Source organism: Fukomys damarensis, unplaced genomic scaffold, assembly GCF_012274545.1.
Source record: "Fukomys damarensis isolate Sample0158 unplaced genomic scaffold, DMR_v1.0_HiC HiC_scaffold_36, whole genome shotgun sequence".
Taxonomy (NCBI): domain Eukaryota; kingdom Metazoa; phylum Chordata; class Mammalia; order Rodentia; family Bathyergidae; genus Fukomys; species Fukomys damarensis.
In genome coordinates this window covers 24,602,311-24,611,939 of record NW_022900948.1, presented here as the reverse complement: position 1 = coordinate 24,611,939, position 9,629 = coordinate 24,602,311, and positions in this window count along the sequence as shown.

Genomic DNA, 9,629 nt, shown 5'->3' with positions numbered 1-9,629 from the left:
GTGGATGGATGGATGGGTGGGTGGGTGGATGTGAGATTACAAAGGAAGTTGTCCAAAAAGGAGGAAGAGCTGAGAAGCAGACTACTGAATTTAAGTTATCTGCTGTAAGGGAGAGTTTGGACTACCTTTTTGATTTTGTGGAAGCCACACCTGAGTTTCAAAGGTTCCATTTCACATTGAAAGAGATGCACCAAGAAATAGTCAAGAAACAATTCTAAAGTAGAATGCAATCAAGAATCGATAGCTTTTTGAAATCTAGGCTTCATAATATTAAGGATACCTTAAATATGCCTTCAACTTCTGGTTCTAGTAATTAGATTTTGTGTTTAAAGATTTCTGCATTTATACGATAATTCAGGAGGTAGGTCTACTTTTCATTGTTTTTACCAACTGACATAAATTTTTGTACATTTTGATGATAAAATATACAGTTTTAAAATAATAAATTTGTTTAAATGGGTGGATGGATGGATGATGGGCACCTGGATGAACTACCCGATGTCTGGCTGTACTGGCGACTAGCAGTCTAGGCTCCACTGGACGTGGATATCTTCTGGGGAAGGGAAACTTCTGGCTGCATCCTTTCCTCTATGATCTTGGCCATGTTGTTTTTCTGCTCTAAGATTAACTTTCTATATGTAAAAGGGGCTAATGACACACACAGAGAATCATATGAGGTTCAATGAAATGACAAGTATGTGTCTACAACCATTTGACACCTGAGTAATTACTGCCCTTGTTGAAATTCCATTCAACAGATGTTGTGGCACTAGAAGAAGCTTCTTCCTGAGGTTCCCCTAAAACCTTCTTGACACCACCTGCTCACCCACTACTGTGCTTTCTGGCGTCCCCCACACAGTGCAGGGCCAGTGCACGTTAGTGGCACTCATGGCCGGGGTACTGAGGCAGCAAGGTCAGAAAAGGTGATGTGCTGTCCTTTCACTGAGCTGATTCCCCTGCCTGAACCACCACCTGACCAGCCAAAGCACCATCCAACCCACCTCTGGGTGGATCGACATCGAACGGCTGCAGTCACCAAACTCTTGAATGGGGTCAGCTCTAGGCAGAGAACAACAACTGCAAGGAGAAACAGCAACGATATACAAACTGCAAGAGGAAGATTTTTGTTTTTAAAGGAGGAGCCTTTAGACTGTTAAAAGACTGAAGAGATGCAGCTGTACGTGAATTTTGTTTGCCTGTTGATTAAAACAAATCAATGATTTATAAAATTATGGTACATGGAAATCTAAACACCGGATGATACCAAGAAAGTATTTTTAATTTTTGAGGTGTAATTATGGTATGGTGTGTGTTTTTAATTCTTACCTTTTGGAAATACCTACTGAAAAATTTGTAAGTGAAACAGTGAGAGATGCAGGATCTGATTCAGAATGGCATTTCTATGAGGAGAAGCGCATGGGGAACACACAAAGGGCTGGATGAAATAAATCTGTGTATGTGTTATATGTGCTATAGCTGGGTACATTTTTTTTTTTTCTTGGCACCGGGGATTGAACTCGGGTCCTTGCGCTTGCAAGTTAGGCGGCAGAACCACTGAGCTAAATCCCTGGCCAAGCTGGGTACATGTTTATCATGCTATTCTTTTTAGTTTTCTATGTGTTTAGATTTTTCCATAATAAATATTTTTCCTGCTTTATTAATATATATATATATGTTTATTTTTTTTTTTTGAGACAGACTCTCACTATGTATTTTAGGCTGGGCTTGAACTCACCATGTTGGGGCCCAGGCTGGCCCCTAACTCACAGCAATTCTCCTGCATCAGCCTCTTGAGTGCCCAGATTATAGGCAGGTGCCGCCACACCTGATTCTATTAAGGTTTAATTGGCAAACAAAATTATTTGAGATATACAACATTGTGATAATATCATGACAAAGTTGTACATATTTAGTGTTCAATTCAATAGTATTATTACGGATATAAATGGTTTATCATCACGTTATTAGCGCACCCATCACTTTATGCAGTTAATTATTTGTGCATTGAGAACATTTGCAGTCTATTCTCTTAGCAAATTTTCAGTCATACAGTACAGCAGTATCGACTAGAGTCACCATGACATACTTGGATTCTCCAGAATTTCTTTATCTTATAACCAATAATTTGTACCCTTTGAATGCCTTCCGTTTTTCCTTCCCCCTAGACCTTGGCAACCAACATTCTAATTTTTGTTTCTGTAAATAGCACTTTTCTAGGTTCCACATATAAGTGAGGTCATACAGTATTTCTTTGACTGATTTATTTCAGAAGAATAATCCCTTCTTGGTTCATCCATGTTGTCACAAATGGCAGGATTCCCTTCTTCTGTGTGGCTTAATAATATTCCATTGCATGCACATGTACATGTACAGATGTGTGCTCACATTTTCCTTTCTTTCTTTTTTTTTTTTTGTTGTTGTTGTTTTTATACCAAAAATATTTAGGCTCTTTTCATGCTTTGTCTGTTGTGGATAATTCTGCAGTAAATAAAAAAGTGCAGATATCTCTTTGAGATCCTGGTCCTTTTGAATGTATATCTAGAGAGAATTTTCAGATGGCACAGTAATTCTATTTTTAATATTTTGAGGAAACTCCATACTGTTTTTCATAATGGATGTTCTAATTTACTTTCCAACAACAGTGTATAAGCGTTCCTTTCTCTTCAGAGCCTCACCAACACTTGTCATCGGTAACTTTTCTATAACAGCCATCGTAACAGTTGTGAGGTCCTAGCTCCTTGTGGATTTGACGTATCTGTTTCATTTTTGTTGTTGTTGTTGAGTTGTACGAGTTCGTTATTTATTTTGGAATAAACCCCCTTTCAGATGTGTGACTTAACCACTGGCTGTTTGTTCTTCCCCCTTGCTCCTGAATGCTCCCCTTTCTACCCCAACGGACTTTGGACTGGGACAGTTTGCTTCAGTGCCCTCTTGGCTATCAAACCACCATTCTCCAGTCCAAAAGGAGCTCAGCCAGGCAGCAGCGTGCTCTTCCCCACTCCCACCACTTCTGTCCATATTGTTGTAGTTTTGAGAACACAGAGGCCGCCGTGTATAGGTGGGATCAGGAAGGGGAAGGGTCCCTTATTTGCATACCCAGCATTCATAGCAGGCCTTCCAGAAGACTCCCTCGTTTTAGCCCTCACCCTGGCTGAAACAGGTCTACAAATTGGTACATAAATAGCAACACAGGCGCTCCTGGGGTTTTAGTCTAGGAGAACTCCTTCCTGTGTACTAGTCTCCCTCTGCTGTAGCACATAGCACAGGCTCTGTTAATAACTGTGATATTCATGTAAGCCTGCTTATGATTTATCTCTCAGGTAGTGTCCTGTAAATCCAGTCAAGATTTACCCTGAGTATTGTGGATAGAGTGAATAAACAGAGCTGTTAACACTGAAAAGATCCAGGGCCCAGCTGCCAGTGAAAAGTAGCAGCTGATAATGATGAGCTGCAGTGACCTCCGGCCAGAGTTGACCTAATATGTCTGGCACAAGCACTGGCTGCTGACGCCTGGCAGCAGCAGTGACCAGCAGTTGGCTATATCAACTATTATCTGGTGACATCAGGACTGCTAGCAGAGCTGCACTTGGCCAGTTCATGTTTTCCATCTGAACTGAGCAAGAGAACACCAAGCTAACTGACAACTAACAAGTAGCCCAGGCTGCTCTCTCACTCCCAGTTCTCCTGCCTCAACTTTCTGAGTGCTGGGATTACAGACACCACCCTGCCTGGTGTGCCACGGCACCCAGACAACCATTCACCTTTGTGAAATGTAGAATTAAGTGGCTTTTAGTACATTCACCAGTCTTACGAACATCACCACCCAGTGTTCTGAACACTTTCATCACCCTGAAAAGAAACCCTGAACACATCAACCCAGAAACAGCTGTTTCCCATAGATCTTTCCCTAGCTACTGTCAACCACTAATCCGCTCTCTTTCTGCCACACCTGCCCCCTGCCTCCCTCCCTCCTCCCCTGCTCTCCAGTTCTGCGGATCAAACCTACCTTCTGTTCCTATGGATTTGCCTATTCTAGGCATCTCATATAAATGGAATCATACAATAAGTGGCTTTCTGTGTCTGGCTTATTTCACTTAGCATAATATTTTCATGGTTCATCCAGGTTGTGACACATGTTAGTACCTTATTGCTTTTTATTGTTGAATAATATTCTATTGTATAGATCTCTGACATTTCCTTTCATCCATTCATCAGCTGGTAGACATTTGGTTTATTTCAACTTTTGGATATGGTGTATACTATTTCTATAAACATTTTATTTGAATGTCTCTTCTCAATTCTTTTTTTTTGGATAGGGTCTTAGTTAAGACTGATCTGGAACTCACTATGCAGCCCAGGCTGGTCTCAAACTCACAACAATTCTCCTGCCTCAGCCTCTCGAGTGATGGGATTACAGGTGTGCACCACCACGCCCGGCTTCTTTTCAGTTCTTTTGAATGTATAACTAGGCATATAATTGCTAGGCCTAGTGGTCACTCTATTGCTTAATCTTTAGAGGAACTCCCAAACTCTCTTCTACACCATTTTACCTTCTTACCAGCAAAACCTAAGGGCTCAAATTCCTCCACATCTACTCCAACACTATTGTCAGGACAGGATGAACTCTAGCAGCTGTGTGTGTTTATTTATTTATTTATTTATGGTACAAAGGATCCAACTCAGGACCTTGTGCTTGCCAGGCAGGTGTGGCAACTGCTGAGCTACATCACCATCCCCATAAATCTAAAGGGAGCTGAACAAGATAAAGCATTAGTTAGCAGGTGAATTCATGTATCTACCGAGGTTATGTTAATCAGGCAACCATTTAGGATAAGGTTTTCTCTCTAGAGTTTTTGAGATAGATTACTAGATTTACCCACTGTGTTGGTGTGAGACCTGACTGAGCTAAAGTGACTCCATGTTGGCCAGCTAATGGCCCAGAGACTGTTGTTTCACCCTCCCCTTATCTTCAACAGGGAAAACTGCTTAAACCTGAAATGCTTTTAAGATCTTAGAACATCTTGTAGGCATCTGTTAACCATCAACATGTGACTGCTGAATACGTGACAGCTGGCCACCAGTGTGATCAGCAGACCATTAACCCTTGCCACCTGACTGCAAGCTTTGAATGTTAACTCCCCCTATATGCCCTTATAAGAAGACCTCAGCCCCTGAGCTAGTGTCTCTCTGAGCTACTCGGCTCCGGGAGTGACATCTGGCCAGACTAATACAGATTTGTTTCATTTCCAACTTGTCCGGTGTGCTCCTTCCTGGGTGATTCTTGTGGTTGTTGAGCTCCTCGGAGCGGATGGTAAGGCTCTTGGTCTTACATTGGTTCTCCGTTGGTGCACAACAGATTACTGCAGAGTGGTGTCTTAACACAGCACCATAGTATCTCGCACTCTTCCTGCATCAGGAGTCCAGGAATGACTTACCTCCATTCTCTTCTCAGAGTTTCTTCGTGGCTGCAGAATTCACAGTAGTTTGTACCTTCATACCAGCAGCAGAGTAGGACTCTGACTTCCCAGAAGCCTTGGACCCTCTGCGAAGGGATCATTTGATTGTTAGTCCCTGTAAGTGAATATACCTTTTATTAACTCAAAGCCAACTGATTAGGGACCTTACTTACAACCACAAAACCTTGCCACTTTTGCCAAATAATCTCATTGGTGATATCTCATCACCTTTGTCCTTACTATGGGCTGGGAGCAGGCAACAACTCCTAACCACAGTCAAGGACACAACACCAGAAGCAGGAGATTTGGGGGGGATCATCTTTGAATTATAGCCACACTCCTATAACGTGTCAATGAGAACTAGTAATGTAGTTTAGACCCTTCATTTTTATAGACTTCAGATCTGGTACTAAGTGCTTTGGACCTGGGCCCAGGAAACATGGTTCTAGGTCCAGCTCTGCTGCTAACTCGTTACGGCAGTTTGGATGAATTCCTTCCTTCCCATCTACCTGATTTTCTTATCCAACCTACAGAAGTAGTTAGTAGTCGTGCCTACCTCCCAGCGTTAACGTATGAATGTCCAAATGAGAGCTCTCCTAAACCTCTGCTGCTACCTCCCCGTGCTTCCACGCTCATACCTGCTCTTCTCAGCCACTCAGTAGTCTTATCTCACGTATCCCCTCCTACACATGCGCACAACAGGGTTGTTCAAGTACACTCTGCCTTCAAAGCCACCCAAGAGCCTTGGCCCTCATATCCCTCCCATCCAGGCAGCCTTCCCACCTCTGTGCAATGGGCGTGGCCGCCATATGCAATTTCACTGCTGTATTAACATGGGCACATAGATGTAACACATGGTTGTTCCCATGGGGCAGCGGGACCAAAGAAGAAAACCATGACCTTCTAACTGAAAATGAGTACAATACACATCCTGTCAAGTTGAACGTGAATTCTTACCTTCCTGACAGCCAGCAAAGCAAGAACAAAGAGGCATACTAGACCCATCCAAAGGTATCATTAGCTTTTATTTGGTCTGGATTTATGAGGACAGCTGGTCTAGAGTGGCACATAACCAGCTTTAATGTCTGCTCTAAAGCTTTGCTCGCATGAGCTCATCCGTTAAAAGGAGGCTGAGGCTTGGCCAGCAGCAGATGAAATCCCAGAGCTTTATAGGGTGATTCTCCCTTCTCTACCACGTCTCTCTGCCACCACACTGATACCCACTCTGCCCTGGGTATCATCTCTTGTCTTGTTCTCTTTTAAAATTGTGGTAAGATAGACATAAAACAAAATTTATCATTGTAACCATCTTTAAAAACATTCATGTTGTTGTGTAGCCATTGACAGCTATTTTCAGAACTTTTTCCTCTTTCTCAACTGAAACTCTGTACTTATTAAACAACAGCTCCTCGTTATTCCCTTATTGGCCCCTGGAAATCCCAATGTCTTTATGACTTTGACTACATTCAGTACTTACATAAGTAGATTCACAAGCATTTGTCCTTTTGTGATTGGTTTATTCCACTTAGCATAATGTCTTCAAGGTTCATCCCGTAGTGTGTCTAAGTTCAGTCTTTTATTTTTAATTTTATTTACTTATTTATTTTTTGAGACAGGGTCTCCCTGTGGAGTTCAGGCTGGGCTTGAACTCACTATGTAGCCCAGGCTGGCCTCGAACTCAAGGCAATCCTCCTGCCTCAGCCCCCTTTGTGCTAGGATTACAGGCATGAGCTAGTTCATTCTTTCTAAACACTGACTAGCATTCCACTCTGTGTATACACACACACACACACACACACACACACATGCCACATTTTGTTGATTCAAAATCTGTCAGTGGATATTTCAGAGCACCACATACTAAGCACTAGATCAGGTTTTTCAGTGCATATCTGAGTCCCCTTTACTTCTTGCCTGTTGCTATGGATGCTAGTGTACAAATGTCTGGGTGTCTACTCAAAGACTAGGTATACACATTTTTTTTTTGAGACGGGTCTTGCTATGCAGTCTAGGCTGGCCTCAAACTCACAGTGATCCTCCCGCCTCAGCCTCCTGAGTGCTGTGATCACAGGCACGTGCCACCACACCTGGCAGTATACACCTTTTAAGGGTAAAGTAAAAGACAGATGACAGGAAATCAGGAGATGGATTATGTGGAGGTGGGAAGGAATTCTGAGGATGCGAGACAGAAGGGAGAGAAGGGGAGAAGTGAAAAGGATCAAGATGTGATATGTATATGTACCAATTCCCCTCAGTGAATATATCTATTATTTATCACAGATATGCCCTACTAAAAGTGGGAAAACCAGAAGACCATATTGTCTGTGCACAATTTTTCTGAATGATAGGGTTATTCTGTTTAATTTTTTTAGGAAATGCCACACTGTTTTTCGTAGCAGCTGCACGTTTTTACAGTTCCACTAGCAATGTGCTAGGGTCCCAATTTCCTCCCATTCTTGCCAACTTGTGTTATTTTCTGTGTTCATTTGTTTGCTTGCTGTTAGGTTGTTGCTGTTTTTGACCACAGCCATCCTAATGGTTGAGAAGTGGCATCTCACTGTGGCTTGGCTTTGCATTTATGTTACCTCTTCACCCCATAAAAATGCAAGTGCCTTGCGTTGGGGACCCCCTTTCTGGGGACAGCCTGCTTGCGGGGCCTGTTCTGACCCTGTCAGAGGCCCAGGCCATAGGGCTGGCAATTTCCAGAGCTGTCCTCTCCTCTGGCCAGGGACCAAGCCTCAGTTTCAGCCCTGAGGACCTGGCAGGGAGGCCTCTGCTGGATGTGTGAGTTCTGCAGCCAGCCCCTCCCTGGGTTGCTTCACTGGAAGCCAGTGGCTGGTAGAGACATTAGAGGAGCTCAGCCCCTGCAGGAACCCCAGAGGCTGCAGGGAGGATGGCTCTTCAGCACAGTGCTCCGTGGGCACTGTTTTCAGCGGGATCATCATGATGCCATTTGGAGCTGAGATGGGACAGTTGGATGCGTTTCCCTCCTGCCCTGAGCTCACAAGAATCTATATTGGTCAGAAGTGATACATTCTGGAGCTCTGTTTGGGGACACAGAGGATTCCGGGATATATTTTGGGTAAATTTGATATATCCTTGATATGCAGTTGCTTAGAAACAGCCACTTGTGTATTTTCCATACCTACAATCGGAAGGCTGCGTCTGACATGAAGGCCTATATTTACAGGGAGATTGAGCCCTTGAGATTGGAATTATCCCAGAAAAATCCAGAGGTGTGGAGTCTGCAAAAATGCATGACAGATTAACTAAGCTTACCAACAGGATGTGATTCTGGTGATTTATTTCTCCATATTCACAGCCCTAGTCTCCAAAATGTGCTTCTTCACACAGCAGGATCTGTCGTTTTAATTTTATTTCAACAACCCAAACAGCACATAAAATCGTCATCACTGAAACATAAAAGGAAATGACACTAACAAAGGCCAAGTCCTCCCCAACTATTGTCCCACCTTTCAGTTCCATGTGGTCAGCACTGAAGTCGTAAGTTCAGTGTGTTCCCATCTTGAGCTTTTTCCGCCCATCGACAAGTGCACATACACACACCTCTATGTGAATGTGTCATTTCGTTTTTTAAACATAAACCACACCATCAAGCTGGGCACTGTGGTACACGCCTGTAATCCCAGCTACTTGGGAGGTGGAGGCAGAAGGATCTCAAGTTCAAGGCTAGCCTCAGCAACTTAGCAAGATTCTGTCTCAAAATAAAAAATGAAAAGGGCTGTAGATAAATGATAGAGTGCTTGCCAAACAGGCATGAGTTTCTGGGTTCAATCTGCAGTGTAATGAAAACAATCACACGGGCTTACTTTTAAAAAATTTGTTTGTGTTTACACGTCTTTTGTTGTTGTTGTTGTTGTGCTGGGGATCAAACTCAGGACCTTGTGCTTGTGAGGCAGTTGGTGGGTCCACTAGGCTAAATCCCCTGCCCCATGTTTGCTTGTATGTTTTTTTTTTTTAGGTAGGGTTTCTCTATGTAGTTCAGGCTGGCCATGAGCTTACTATTGTAGCCCAGGCTGGCAATCCTCCTGCCTCAGCCTTCCAAGTGCTGGGATCACAGGCATGTGTTACCATGGATGGCAACATGGGCATATTTTATATTATCTTTCAATTTACTATTTTCAATGTGTGTGTGTGTGTGTGTGTGTGTGT